The sequence below is a fragment of the Vulpes vulpes genome, chromosome 7, assembly GCF_048418805.1.
Source record: "Vulpes vulpes isolate BD-2025 chromosome 7, VulVul3, whole genome shotgun sequence".
NCBI lineage: Eukaryota > Metazoa > Chordata > Mammalia > Carnivora > Canidae > Vulpes > Vulpes vulpes.
In genome coordinates, this window is record NC_132786.1 from 113,789,857 (window position 1) to 113,804,717 (window position 14,861).

The following is a 14,861-nucleotide window of genomic DNA, read 5'->3' on the forward strand; positions in this document are numbered from 1 at the left end:
ACTTCAAAAAGGCAGTCGCATGTCTCCTGGCAGGAAGGAGGATCCACACACCAACATTCCTTGCAACCTTGGCTCTCTTTTCATCCTAATTTAACCTAATTGTGTTAAAACTAGCCTCAACTATTCCTATTTTTTTCCAGACTAAAATGTCAATGCTTTGTACCCTCTTTACCATTGTCCTATGGACTAGGAAGGTGGTTGATAGACCCTTGCTGGTTCTCCTAAACTGGCCCAACTCAACTCTGCTCACTGAGCTTTGTAGTAGGGTAGAAGATGGGAGATTGGCAAGTAAATTTACTTGATCATTATTAATTCTATTTGTAATCTGATTTAACCTCAAGTTGTAGATATGTTTTGGGTTGGATTGTGTTCATCAGGTTTATTTAAACATTGCTTGATTTGGTTGCAAATTGAAGTGCTTGATAAAGTGGTTTTATGATTTTTCCATCACTTTCTTTCTCTACCCATCGACTTTAGCATGCCATCAAGGCTTCTGCACTGCATCATCCAGATCTCATACAGACAAGTGATTGGAGATATGTGACAACGTGATTAGAAATACTGCAGTTCTCCAAGTTGAAGAGTGCTTCAGTCATAGACATAATTATTAGTGTAATAAAAACAGGAAAAATCTAAATGAGATTCACCTCCCTTTAGTATCCAATGGATCTCAGATGATATTTCAGCTTTGGTTCACTTTCCCTTCCGCATTTATTATTCCATTATTATAAAATGTCACTTTGCCTATAAAATATTTTGTCTTGCTGTCAAGTTTTATTTGGTTCAGCTTTTAAGTCAGGAGCATTTGTGGCTGAACACTCCTGTTTTTGCCAAAGGAATTTTCCAAGCTACAATGTTTGTTAGTTTTGTAAATATACACATTGTTTCTGAGGTAGTTTGGGAACAATGTTCGCTTAAAAAAACTACCTACTAAAGCAAAAGGCACACATTCACAATGTGACTCAGGTTCGATGAGAACATTATCGTATAAACTGAACTTTAAAAAATTGCTTTTAGAATTGATTTAGGTGGAAGAAAAAAAGGCAAATAATCTATGCTATTCATGGGACAATCGTCACTAGGGAGAATAGCAAACTGTTTGAAGCAAAAAGAAAAGAGTTCCTTAAAAGCTTTAACACGCATGAGATGATTCAGTTTTGCCACATTATCCTGGTCTGCTTCTTTCCCACCCACCATTTCAATTTCAGTGACCTTTTCCTTATCATCAGGCTTTCAAAACTGTCATCCACATTTCCAGCTGCTTCTCCAGCATGTAAAACACCAGCCAACCTGGTAGGAACCCCAACTGTTGCCCTTTCCTCCTACTGCTCCTTCCTAAATAGAAACTTCATTAAATTAATTCTCTCCATCTAGTTTGATGGGCAGCAGCCTGTTACCAGGGGCATATCCTTTCCCTTAGTCTTTGAAAGGGGAACGAATCAAAGTACTGACTGTATTGAGATGAGAAACAGGTTTTTTTTCAAAAAAGATTTTATGTATTTGACAGTATGCTTGTGTGCTAGGGGAGGGCCAGAAGGAGAGGGAGAAGCAGACTCCCTGCTGAGCAGGGAGCCAGGATGTGGGGCTCCATCCCAGAAGCCTGGGATCAAGAGCTGAGCCAAAGGCAGATGCCTAACCGACTGAGCTACCCAGGCATCCCAGAGAAATAGTTTTGGTAAAATAAATAAATAAATAAATAAATAAAATAAAAATAACAAAAAATTTAAAAATCCAATAGGAACTCTGGTTAATTGATGCATTCAGTATGTTTTAGTTCAAGCTCATAAGATTTGTCTGACCAGACATGTTTAGTGTTCTATCTACAATCTACCAGATTGCTTTCACCATAAAATAAGCCTTCTTTATTGCTGATGTTTGCAGTGCATCCCTCCTAGGCATAAGAAGAGGCATGAATTATTTTTTAAGAACGCCAACGATTCTCCTATAAATCCAGTTTTCAAGTGTTTGTCAATAGACAAGATAGCTTACCATCACCCATAAGGACACCAGCTACTTTTGATAAGGGTGTAACAAATTAATAGATTTTACTTATTTTCAGGGAAGGGGCTTTACTTTGATGAGGTTTTGTCTTTGCTAAATATACCGTGGATGGGATTCCGACCTTTCCTTTATCACAGCTCTGAACATGCTGCTTAGACCACCCTTTAGAATGTGTCACAATGGCTACTGTCAGCTTTCAGTAAAGACAACAGATGAGCACTAATGATTCATGGTGAGTGCCACACTGTTCTGTACACACTTGTGGATTATCCATTTCAGGTTCCCTTGCTGTCAACTGGCTTTCATTAGAGATTGTCCGCTATGATTGAATAACCATATTTTAAGTCATATGCAATGTTACTATATGAATAAAGGCTAACGTAAAGGAAAGGGCCAATGGAGAAGGAAAATCCCAAGTTAAGTATACTAAAAATACGACATTTTTTGTTAATTTACAATATAATCAAGGCCTTCTGATGTAGTGTCAGTCAACTTCTCACTGAAAAGTGAGGATGTGGGCTTGGAAGTCATCTCACTTAGTCAAAACCAATGCCCAAGAGTGAGAACTGATAGATAAATAGAAGGAAAAAGAGAAGAAGTGTGGTTGCAGCTGTAGAAAGGGAAAGAAGCAGAAAAAACCTTAATGTCACACAAAAAATTATAAAACACATACAAAATAATTCGTGATTGCTCTGTGAGCTTGCTCTTGCACTTACATCATCCCTCAATACATGAGACCTCTAGACCAAGAAGGTAAGGTGAAGGAGAGTGTACAGCAACTTTTTCAGGTGATCCCAGCCAGGAGAAAATGCAATAACTTTCACAGTTAAGTTCAAAAGCCAAGAGGCAGCGGACATCCCTGATTCAGCCACATAAACAGCTCTTTCATGGCTATTTGCAAAGGTGGGTTTTTGTACTAGGTCCGATTGTCTTGACAAATAGTGCAGCTGATAAAAGCCTCCTGGCAAGGAACTTGCAGTAATTGAATAGATCCCCAGGCTGGCTGCCATCCGGGAATATAGTCCCAGACACCAGCTTGGCAGGGCCCCTGGGCTGCTCACCCTGGTCAGGAGTACCTCCCTGCTCTCAGAGCTAGAGGCTGCATTCTCACTTTAAAGGAGTCTCATTTCCTCCATTTTACAAGAACAATGGTTTTCAGCCTTCAGTGTGCCTGGGAATCCACTGAGCTTGGCTCACTTCAATTCTCCCATGCACAGAATAGACTGTGATTTAATGTGGATTTTCATTTCTGCCTCAACAGAATGGATTTCCTGCATGAATCACCTTTATTGTGGTTTTATCCTGGGCCACTTAGCCACGTTATAAATGATCTTTAGAGGCATGAGATAAATCTTCTGACCCTTTGATTCGCCAATTCTATGAACCAAAAAAGCTTAGGCTTATTTAGCAATCTATTTCCAGGGACGCCAACAGGGCTTTTGGTAGGTTGACGGCGGAAGACGAATGGGCAGTTTTGGGGCAGTCTATGAAATGGCTCGTGCGAGAGTTCCTTGTATTCCCTGCCCTGTCATTTGTCTTCCCAAATTCTGTTAGCAGATCTTCTTCTACCTCTGAAGTCATGCTGTGTGCAGGGCTCTATCTTTTCAAAGTTGCAACCTTGTTCCAAGTACCACCTTGAACAGGTTCCCCTGAATACTGACTGGGGCAAACCTTCATTTGGGGCAGTGTTTCTGGGCAGGATGGGCCAAAGTGAGTTCCAGGAACTTCCAGGATCAGCCTCATTAACTAGATGAAGCTATCAGGGTTCTTTTGTCCCCTTCTCTCTCCTAACACAAATACACAAAAAAAGCAGGGACTGCATTTCAGGCAGTTGCTTTCAGAACAGATCTTTACATTTTTTTCTTTTACCCTCCACCAGTCCTTCCAAATCAATGTCTTCTCTTGGGAACCGTTCTAGTTGCTCAAGGCAGTTTACAAAGAGTAGATTTCCTGGGTGACCATGCGAACAGTCCCGCTGATGACAGGGGCCCTGTAAGCTCAGGACTGGCCTTGCTTGCCTGCACAAGATTGCCCTGCTTTTCTCTTTTGCACGTTTCCTTCCTAGAACCCAGCGTTCCTGTGATCTGTCCTTGTCAGGATCTGGCATTGATACGTATAAGTAAATATCCAGAGGCAGCAGCCAGGCTAAGGAGCATAGCTAACTCCTCCTAAATTCACTGAAGCCTCGTGTCTGGGACTCATCCTGTTACCTGCGGAGTTTGTCTTTTTGCAGGGGGATTAGTGCCACGGGAGGCAGCTGAGAGTCTTCCTCAATAGGCTGACTTTCAGCTCTAATGAGGCTTTCAGAAACAGCCTGGCCCTCAGCTAGATACCAGGAGAAGGGCATGTGGCTGACCCTCTGATGCAAGCCTATGGATGTGCTCTGTTGGTCCTTGTACGATAACAAATTGTGCCCATTTCACACACCAGTGCTTTTTCAAATTGATGACGAGTACCCCAAGAGGAACCTTAATTGGATATGAGTTACCAGCTGCAAAACCCAGAAGTTCATCTCCCTGGCAAGATGGAAATTTGGCAGTAGTTTAAAACTTTTATTCTGAAAGTATAGACACTATGAGGAGTTGCAAAAATAGTACAGAGAGGTCCCATGTTCCCACTACTCAGCTTTCGCCAATGATATCTTACATAATAGAGCGCATTAACACAATCAGGGAATTGGCCATATTTTCATAGCAAGGGAGAATAAGCATCACAAAGCCTCAAATGTACACTTAGTATTTAGAATTTTGGTCCAAATTTATTTATTTATTTACTTAAAGAATGGCTATAAATTAGTCACGAACGGGCACTCCATATGTGCCCCAAAAGAAGGATCCTATTAAAAGACCTTTCAAGCTATTTTGATCTTTATTCCTGCACAGAAAAGATTCTATGCAAAAGGTGGTGCATTATTCAGAAAGTGGGGCTTTCAAATACAAGGGACCTTCAAACAATCTTATTTACCTTTAAAAATACGTGTTCTTGGCTAATCAGGTCATTTCTGGCATCTTTTTATGGAATCCAATTCCCCAGATATCTTGACCACTATGTTGGTTGAATGAAGCTTAGGAAGAATGGAAGAGCCAGCTTTTTAAATAGTCACATACCTAGGATGGGTTGGCGAGATGCGGTTGACATTTATTTATTACATAGGAGATAGGAGCTCAGCTCCTGAACTCAGGTCAGGTTTAAGTCCTAGCCTTGCCCATTATCAGAAGGTTGACTTTGAACAAGTTCCTTGACTATTCTAAGCCTCATTTTTCTTAAGCATAAGATGAGGATGACATACTACGTGAGAAATCTGTGCCAAATGATAGGAAACTCTCAGGCGTATAGTAGGTGCTCAATAAATTTTAGCTATTGTTCTGAATAATCATTTCTGATTAGGGTATTCTGGGAAATAATTTTTATTCCATTCCATTTCTTTAAAGCTGGTCCAGGTAATCTGTGAAATATCTTCCAGTTTTATGGTAAGAAAAGTAGCTGCAGAAGATTTATTGTTCCTCATATTTGGAAAACCACTTGGATTTCCATTGCCGTTATTACTTTCAAATAGTAACTGCTCAATATCCCATGATGCATTATAAATCATTGTATAACTTCCAGATTATTAACTCTTTGTTGATAAGGTACGTGTAAAATAAAATAGCCTAAAATTGGATTAAAACATAATCACAGGGTTTTCAAGTCTAAAGTTAATATTACTTAGGTCCATATAACTGATCTGAAGTTAATACATCTAGATCCATAGTTATGTGGATGTTAATTTCTTCAAGAATGTAGCAGATATCATTGGAAGTGCTTGTAACAATTAGTGAAAGATTCAGGAACCTTAATTGTTTTTGAAAAATTTTATTTGTTATGAAAAGTAGATCTGTTACCATGGTTGCCTATGTCTTATTTATAATTATAGGCTTTCCTTTTCTGGTAGTTAAAGTAGTTTAGGAACCAATAGCAAATCCACCCTTTCAACATCAGCCCTACTTTAGTTGATAATTAATTAACAAATCACTGAAAATTGCATGTAAATAAAAATGTTAGGCTTTAAATTTTACACTGTATCCCCAAAACATGTTTTTGCTTCTTTTTATTTTATTTTATTTTATTTTATTTTATTTTATTTTATTTTATTTTATTATTTTATTTTATTTTATTTACTTCTTTTTAAACAGAATGCTATACCCCCATTTATGTAGGGATAAATTAGTAGGAAAAAAAATATCTCAAAGTTTTTATGTGAAGAATTAATCAGTAAATAGTGTTGGGAAAATGAAAGGAGTCTTAATTGTGGCATTATGAGGTTTTGTTGCCAGTTAATGTGATGCTTTGTATACAAAGACTGCTCTACAGTGATCTAGCACAGAAGGCAGATTTCAGTGATTGGAAATATGTCCTTTTAGGGTTTATATTTCAAAAATCAACACCTCATGAACGACTCAGGTCTTTTGGCTCCTTATAATGAGAGCGAGCCCAGGTGAATTACAGTATCAGAAAAGGGAGCTTGTGTTGGTAGCACCAAAGCAGAATGCCCAGGACCAAAACCCAACTCTCTATTAAATAATTGTCACGAGCAATGTGCATCTATGCTTTCTTGGTTTTCCTCTTCTGGGGAGAGGAAGCAAAGTCACTGCCTTTAAATTTCTGTGAATTGTGTTTTCAGAGTACCAGAAATATTAGAAAACATTTGTTTCAACTTGGTTTCTAACAGTGTAGTCTTAGACAAATAGAAGAAACCTGGGGCCATCAGCAAGACTTTCTAGGTAAACAGACTGGTTGATCAACGTAGGGAAAGGATAGAGTTTCTAAAGAAAATTTAAGGTAATGTCTGATACCTGGACATGGAACTACTATCCAAGCATAAAATTAACAATGAAAAGAATCAGCAAGAGAAATACTATATTTGACTTCTTAGAAACAAAGAGCTTTCACAGGTTCAAATATCATAAATATAATTATATACCAAACAGGAGCAATATTTAGCCACTAACAGGTACAGGAAAACCAGAATGTTTTTAATATTTAACGAATGTATATTTTTAAGAAAGGGCAAAGAGTTACTGAGGTAGCAAATGATAGAAAGAGGCAATTCACACTAGACGAAATATAACTGCTAGTACCTATACTAAGAAAGCACATAAAGTTGCTAATATTAAACTAATGGAACATAGAAACAACAACAAGATACTATACTGTCTTTTCTTTCAGGAAACTAGCAAAGAATTAAAATGCTGGTTATTCAGTATTATCTTCCAGTGTTGGTAAAGACTTCATCAGTGTAGTGAGAGCCCTGGTCTCAGGAGTTGGATTATCTGGATCCCAAATCCGGTTGTATGACTTTGGAAAAGTTATTATGTAACTTCTTTGTACCTCAGTCTCTCCTTTGTAAATAAGTATAAAATAATACCTACTTCATATTGCTGTCATTACAGTTAAATGAGATAATATAATAAGGCATTTAGCACGGTGTCTGGCACACAAGATGTTAAAAAAAAAAAGAGGTAGCTGCTGTGAGCTACTATTACAGTCCTACCCACTGCTGGTAGAAGTTTAATCTACAAATTGTAATAACACCAGAATATTTTATGGCAATACTTAATCAAGAGCCTTTAAAATAGTCAAGTCTATTTTTAGGAAACTGTTCCAAGGAAGTAATCTGTTGTGCACAAACACTGGGTGCACATGATATGCACAAACACTATCTTTAGATGGTCATAAAGATAAAATATTCCAAATGATCTAAATGTTCAACAATAGAGAAATGAATTTAACTTGATTACATGACATGCTCTGTCGTAGAACCCTGCATGACTATTACAATTGTGCTTCTTAAAGAGGTTTTAATGACTGGCATATGATTATGAAAGAACATGAAAGAAGCAGAAATGAAATTATATTTACAACACCTCAATTATGTGAACACAGATATAAATTGAAGACATAAATACAGAAAAATGTGAAGGAAACAGCAACTATGTTAGTGGCTGTTGTTCCTGGGCAGTGAGATTATGGGTATTTTTTAAAAATATACTTTTCTGTGCTTGCTTTTTCTACAATTGAGATGAAACCTGAATTCAGAGAAGAAGATTTGAGATGGTGCAGTGGGACATATCTTTTGCTCCTCATAAACTTTAAAAGCTCTATGAGGAGAAACAAGAGGAAAAAAATCTGTCAGAGACACAAATATAAACACATTTATGTTTTGATCTGACTTGTCCTTGTATGGGCTAGACTTAATCTCTCCCCACAGGCAATTTTCTTTTCATAACTATAGTCAATCGGTTGATCAACCATGGTTGTCGTGGGCCTACTGTACGCCAGGCCCCGGGCCACTCAGGGAGGACCAACCACGTTGAGCAAAGCGGAGCCTGTCTCCATTGAGATCAGGGTCAGGGGAGTATTTAGCAATTCCAGATAATAGTCTCAACAAAAAAAGCTCAGGCCCCCCTGTATTTAGAGATTTGTAAAGTTGCTGGAGTTGTTCTTTAATTTAAAAAAATATAGGGACACCTGGGTGGCTCAGTCAGTTAAGCATCTGCCTTTGGCTCAAGTCATGATCCCTGCATCCAGGGACAGCCCCAGGAGGACAAGCTCCATACTCAGTGGGGAATCTGCATCTCCCTCCCCGCTTGTGTGTTCTCACTCCTGCTCTCTCTCTCCCTCTCAAATAATCACAATCTTTAAAACATATATAAACTCCTATTTTTATGTTGATTATGAGGGATTAAAAAAAAAAAACCTGAAAAGAAAAAAAAACAAGATGTCCAAAGTGTCTGAGATGCTGGCCTTGTAGAAGTGGCTGGAGGAAAAGTTAGCTTGGGTCTTAGGAGGGAGTTGATGTTTGAGGACAAAGAGTTGCCAGCTGTGCTCCAGGTCACAGAGAATGCCTTTGTTTGTTCTTGGAAACTGTTGCTTTTGTTCACCAACTCCCCCACCCTGCCCCAGAGAAAGCAGACAAACAGTCACAGTCCTGGCGTTCTGTTCCTTTGTAAAGCACCCTTATTCCTTCTTCTGTTAGCATTTCTACCATTTAGTGACCTTGATAAAGATAATTAAGCAAGCAATGAAAATGACTCAAAAGAAAGCAGATTCATGTGAAATGATTTCCCAGTGTGGAAGAATAAGCTCCTTTTTCTGCCCCATATTAAATAGACATTCACATATTTGCATTCATATTTGTGCGTATGCACACACACATCTATCTATGCACACAGAATAATGCAGAGAACGCTCGCTTAGCAATGAAAACTCTGAAGCGGATGTAGACATTTTTGTTAAGAAAGAAAGTACACTATGCTATTAGTACGTGAAAAATAAGAAGATTTATATAACTTGAGGGGGCCGTCAACCTTTTCTATAAATGTTATGACTGTGTGGTTATAACCACAAGTAAAAATAGATTAGAAAGACTTGTTTGAAATAATAGTTCAACTACCCATGGCTCAACCACCTGCAGCTTCATTTTTTGGGACAACAATCAAGAATGAGAAAATAAAAGTATAGCCAGTATAGACACTGCCAATTATCTGCCACTTTACTAATGCAGGCTCCCCTCTCCCCCACTGGGCCCCCCCTACTCTTCTGCACTCTATCCATGTTTCTAACAAATTAAACGTAGCTATCAGCCTTCCAAGACTTCTGCAGATTAGACAGAGAAGGAGTCCTCCTGGGCGAATGGGTAGCATAGTCTGTTAAGTGTCCAACTCTTGATTTCGGCCTAGGTCATGATTCCAGGGTCATGAGATGGAGCCCCGAGTCAGGCTCTGCACTCAGCACAGAGTGCTTGAGACTCTCTCCCCCTCTGCCCCTCTTCTCTGTCCTTCTCTCTCTAAATGAATGCATGAATGCATGAGTGAATAAAAAGAAGTCCTTCCTACTGCTTTAGTGTACTGATGGCAACATGAAATAACAATCGAAAGTAAGGAAGGAAAATCAGAAAACCATAAAATGTGGATGCAAAAAGGCCAGGAACCAAGTTGCCTGGTTTCAGACACTGTAGAGGAATAGTCTCAGCGAGCCCTGAAGAAATGGCTACTTAAAAACACTGTACGAATACATTTTCACACAGATTGTGCTAAGTGGTTTTTTTTTTTTCATTTAAGTAAATCCTACGCCCAACATGGGACACAAACTCACAACCCCCAAGATCAAGAGTTGCGTGCTCTACCAATGGAGCCAGACAGGTACCCCATGATTGTGCTAAGCCTTAAAGAAATGGTTACATTTCACTCGGTGGGAAATTCTTCTCAGTGTATTGTCCATTTACAAATATCTTAAAATAAGTGAGCCTAAAGGAGTAAGATTTTGACTCTACAAAAAAAATCTCATTTAAACTAAAAAAAAAAAAAAAAAGAAACTAATTTCAGGTGGTTCTGGAGAACACACACACACCGCCATATGCACATATTCCTGTACAATAATTAGCCACGCTTGAGGAAAATGTTTTCCTTTGTGACTAAAGCTAGAGAAAAAAAAAACCGCTCTGGTTTAAGAAAAAAAAGGTTTTGAAAATATCCACAGGGAACAAGCAATACATTTCTTTAAACTGCAGATATCAATGTAATTACTTCAAAAGGCAGATCAATGTGGTTTGACTTTTGAATATCTAATAAAACTACCACGCATTCCTCCCAGAAGAGATTCATTTTCATTGCATTCCATAAAATACATTTTTGCCATTCTACGAAACTCAAACTGCTTTCCACATATTCTATTACACACAAGATTGAAATGTGCCTCTCTGATTTTTCTTACAGTGATAGTAACTTAGTAAAAGATTCACCTGGAGATTTTATAGTGAAATCTATAACCCCTGATCTTCAAGATACAGCTATAGGAAGCTGGAAAAAAAAAGTTTCTGAACATCACAAACTTGTCAACTGGGATTTCTTACTAGTAGACAGATTTAGAGCAATCTAAACCTAGTTCTCGGAGTTCTGCCTAAAAATCAACTCGAGTATGTGTTAGGAAAACAGACTCAGGTTCCGACTTCATTCTCACCATCCTGATGCAATAATTCTGAAGTGTGGCAGCGTGGCCTAGGAATGTGCATTTTAACTGCCCACCCCTGGTGCTGAGGGACTGACTTTTTGGGAAGCCCTGATATCCCCAGAGCCATTGGAAGAGGCTTTTCCATTCCTTATTTATGGTTTCTCGGTGTGTGTGTGTGTCTGTGTGTGTATTTATTAAATACACTGGAATTCTAATATAAGATACTTCCCTGTTTTCAAGTTTAAAATTATCCTCTCCTTCAGTTTTGACCTTGCTACATCAAATGTATACATCCATTTGACAGCTTTTTTTTGGTCTTGACTGCACCACCTAGTGTGAAGAGAGGTAATTGCAGGTTCTTTTGAAAACGCAAAATGATTTGCTTTTAGGACTCTAGGTAGAGATGTAGCAACCAGACTTTTCCATCTAGCATTTCAATAAGATAGGGACTTCCTATGGTTTCTCTAAAGCATCATTAAATCTTAAGCTCTTAGCAACTATATATGATATCAAATATTTCATTTATGATTTATTTATTATTGCCGGAACAAATATTTTGTTTAGAGCCGAAATTTCTTAAATACTTAGACTGGCATTTCATCATTTTGTATACAATACATGTATATTTTATGGTGCACTAGGCACCTTGGTATAGTGTGTACTGTCAACACATGTATAATGTAATATATGCCTATTTCAGATTTAGGCCAGAGCATTAGTTAACCTTCTGAATTATTACCAAAGTTGATATTTGAGTCTTTGCATTTGAGATAAGATGTTAGTAAAAAAAAAAATTCCTTGCTTTATACCTGGTCAGCATTATAATGTCCAGTTCTCATGCCGTTCCTTCTCCTTAATAACAATTTGTTGAGTAACGTGGCACATTCTGGTTTTAAAAAAAGGCTGCCTTTATAAGAGATACAGGAAAATTACTGCCTTAAAAAGCTTATTTGACAAATGACACCAGGCGGAAAACTTAATTTTGTGCTGAATATGAAGCCACAAACATAAATGGGTAGTATAGCATTTCCTATGCTAAGATTTCATGAATAAAATAGGAGAAGCTAAGTTCTGTTCTTGTTCCACCCAAAGTTGCAAATTAGGAGTGCATTTTGGTACATACTTCCCAAACTATGCCTTAATTTTAAAAATACCTAAATGGGCACCCCTGGGTGGCTCAGCAGTTGAGCAACTGCCTTTGGCTCAGGGCATGATCCCTGTCTCGGGATCGAGTCCCACATTGGGCTCCTTGCAAGTAGCCTGCTTCTCCCTCTGCCTGTGTCTCTCTATGCCATGACGTCTGGCAGGAGGACTGGTTGAAATAAGTCAGTCAGAATTTTTCAGAATGTACATCCACAGAACTCTACTTACTCTGAAGGTTTATAAGTGTATTTGACAAAACGGCATCATGTTCAAATACCTCTTAGAACCGTCATATTCAACAATGCCAGCAGTTGGATATTTCAGAATGTAGGATATTTCAGAATGTTTAAATTCATTTATCCTTTCTTCACGGAATAGCTCATGAAACAAGAGTTTCTAGGAACTAACTTTAGGAAATGTTGGTTTCGTAGATTGTTTTAACTCAGACGTATTTTACACACATACACCGATATGAGGTGAATGCGTCATACCTTAAACACAGATTTGGAAAATCTGGACCATTGTTCTTTGTGCTCTGTAATTCACTACATAGTTTACTGTTAATGTGGGAATAGTCTTAAAAACGTATGTCAGGGGCAGCCCGGGTGGCTCAGTGGTTTGCCGCTGCCGCCTTCAACACAGGGCCTGGTCCTGGAGACCTGGGATCGAGTCCCACGTCAGGCTCCCTGCATGGAGCCTACTTCTCCCTCTGCCTGTGTCTCTGCCTCTCTCTCTCTGTCTCTCATGAATAAATAAATAAAATCTTAAAAAAAACCCGTATGTTAAACTATCCACTGGAAAACAGAAAACATCATTTCATGGTGAAACGTAGCGTTGAGAATTGCTACACAGAATATAGGCTCTGTCCTCAAGACCTCAGCTGGGCAGGAGCAGAGGCAGACATGGAAGAGATAGTTTTAGGATAACGCAGAGAAGGGGTCGTTGAGCTACTGCTACAGAATGCAGTAGCTCTCTTCTGGGAGACCATGAAAATGGAAATTGTTCGTTTGTTGGACATACTTCATATGATGGACAATAGGTCTTGGAGGACACAATGCTTGAGTTGAATATTGAAGCGTAAATAGGGATAAGTAATTCAAAGAACTGGAGTGAGGTAGTGAGGGCATGTGCTGTAGACAAAGGGACAGCCCCAGGCACAGAAGATTTGAACCCAAGCCTTCCAGCATGCTAGTGAAGACGACAGAGTATTCAAAATGACTTTCTATGGGCTCTTGCCTTAAAAATCATTTCAGAAATTAGTGATTTCTTCCTTTCTCTTATCTGTATTATTTTTTTTATAAGCTACCTCTACCAAATTTATACTTATCTATCCGCAAATAAATAGTGGCTTGGTGGGTGGTAATGCAGTGGACGTGGATGCCCGGGGCCCTATTCTGCATACAGGTTTAAGGCAGATTTCTCAGGCTTTGGTGAGCTTTCATTTAGCATACTTCTACAGGCTTAAGATTCCCTGATACTCTGAGCAAATGAAGAAGGTTAAAAATGTACAGTCCCTAGAATGTCCTGTTACCAAGGCAGGTCCTCTGTCCATATTTCTCTGGCACTTCAGGAAGTGGAGAGGCCCAGCATGCAATGCACTTCAGTCGTTCTGGGGGGGGTCACTGTTTCTGACTACATGGAGAAAGGAGAGGTGCTCTGGGCAATGGCTGACTGGTGTTCTGGGTGGTTTACAAATGTCTATCCAGGCATCAGAACAGTGCCTGCAAGGCAGAGTCTGTAACAGGAGGATGAAGTTGGGAAGGGATGAGGGTTATCTGTGTATACTTCAGAATGAAAGCCTCCATTATTTTCAGAGGTAAAGCACCAACTAATCACTTGCTTTTGTCTATCATTTGACTTTGGAGATGCAGAAATTTCTCCCAGATTCTGGCAATAGTCCTTTAAAAAAATTGTATTTTATGACTATCACTAAAAGAAAAAAAAATAACAAAAAACACCCTTTGTATGTATTTTTTTTGTGGAAAATCGGAGAGCCTGTGTCAGGCTGTTAGCCAGATATGAGTTTTAACCAATTTTTTTTTGAAAATTTGTAACAAATAATGACATCTCGGAGCTATTTCTCTCTGCAGAAATGAGCACAGCTATTTATTTGTTAATTTCCACATGAAAAGCTTAATTTTTAGAAGCATAGTATAAAAGAATCACTGTGCACACAGTACTTTATTCCAATGTTTATATTCACTTGGACCTTGTTAGGACAATTTTGAAGTTAATATTAATAGTTTCATTGATGGATGGCTTAATGTTTCTTCCAGGTGAGGCTATAAGGTTCAGGGAAAATTCATTATGGTAGATAGTTGTGTGTGTGTGGGGGTGGGGGTATAATAGGCAATGTTTGGTTAAATTAGCAGATAAATTCCATGTTTAGGGATCCCTGGGTGGCGCAGTGGTTTGGCGCCTGCCTTTGGCCCAGGGCGCGATCCTGGAGACCCCGGGATCGAATCCCACGTCGGGCTCCCAGTGCATGGAGCCTGCTTCTCCCTCTGCCTGTGTCTCTGCCTCTCTCTCTCTCTCTCTCTGTGACTATCATAAATAAATAAAAAAATTAAAAAAAAATTCCATGTTTAACTGAAGATTGCCCAAGTGAAAATGAACCCATGTCAGCCAGTTTCTGTCCATAAATATGTCAGAGACTCCAGGAGATTGAGAGGCTGGCATTTCTGGTTTGAGCTGTGAAAATAACAAGGCCAGAGTATCCAGTGCAATGT

At 38.9% G+C, this 14,861-nt stretch overlaps 1 protein-coding gene across 4 annotated transcripts in view; it reads right to left on the reverse strand.

Moving 5' to 3' along the window:
- The window catches only part of ELMO1 (engulfment and cell motility 1), a 672,133-nt gene that overhangs the window by 550,612 nt on the left and 106,660 nt on the right, over positions 1 to 14,861 (reverse strand). The window lies entirely within an intron of this gene.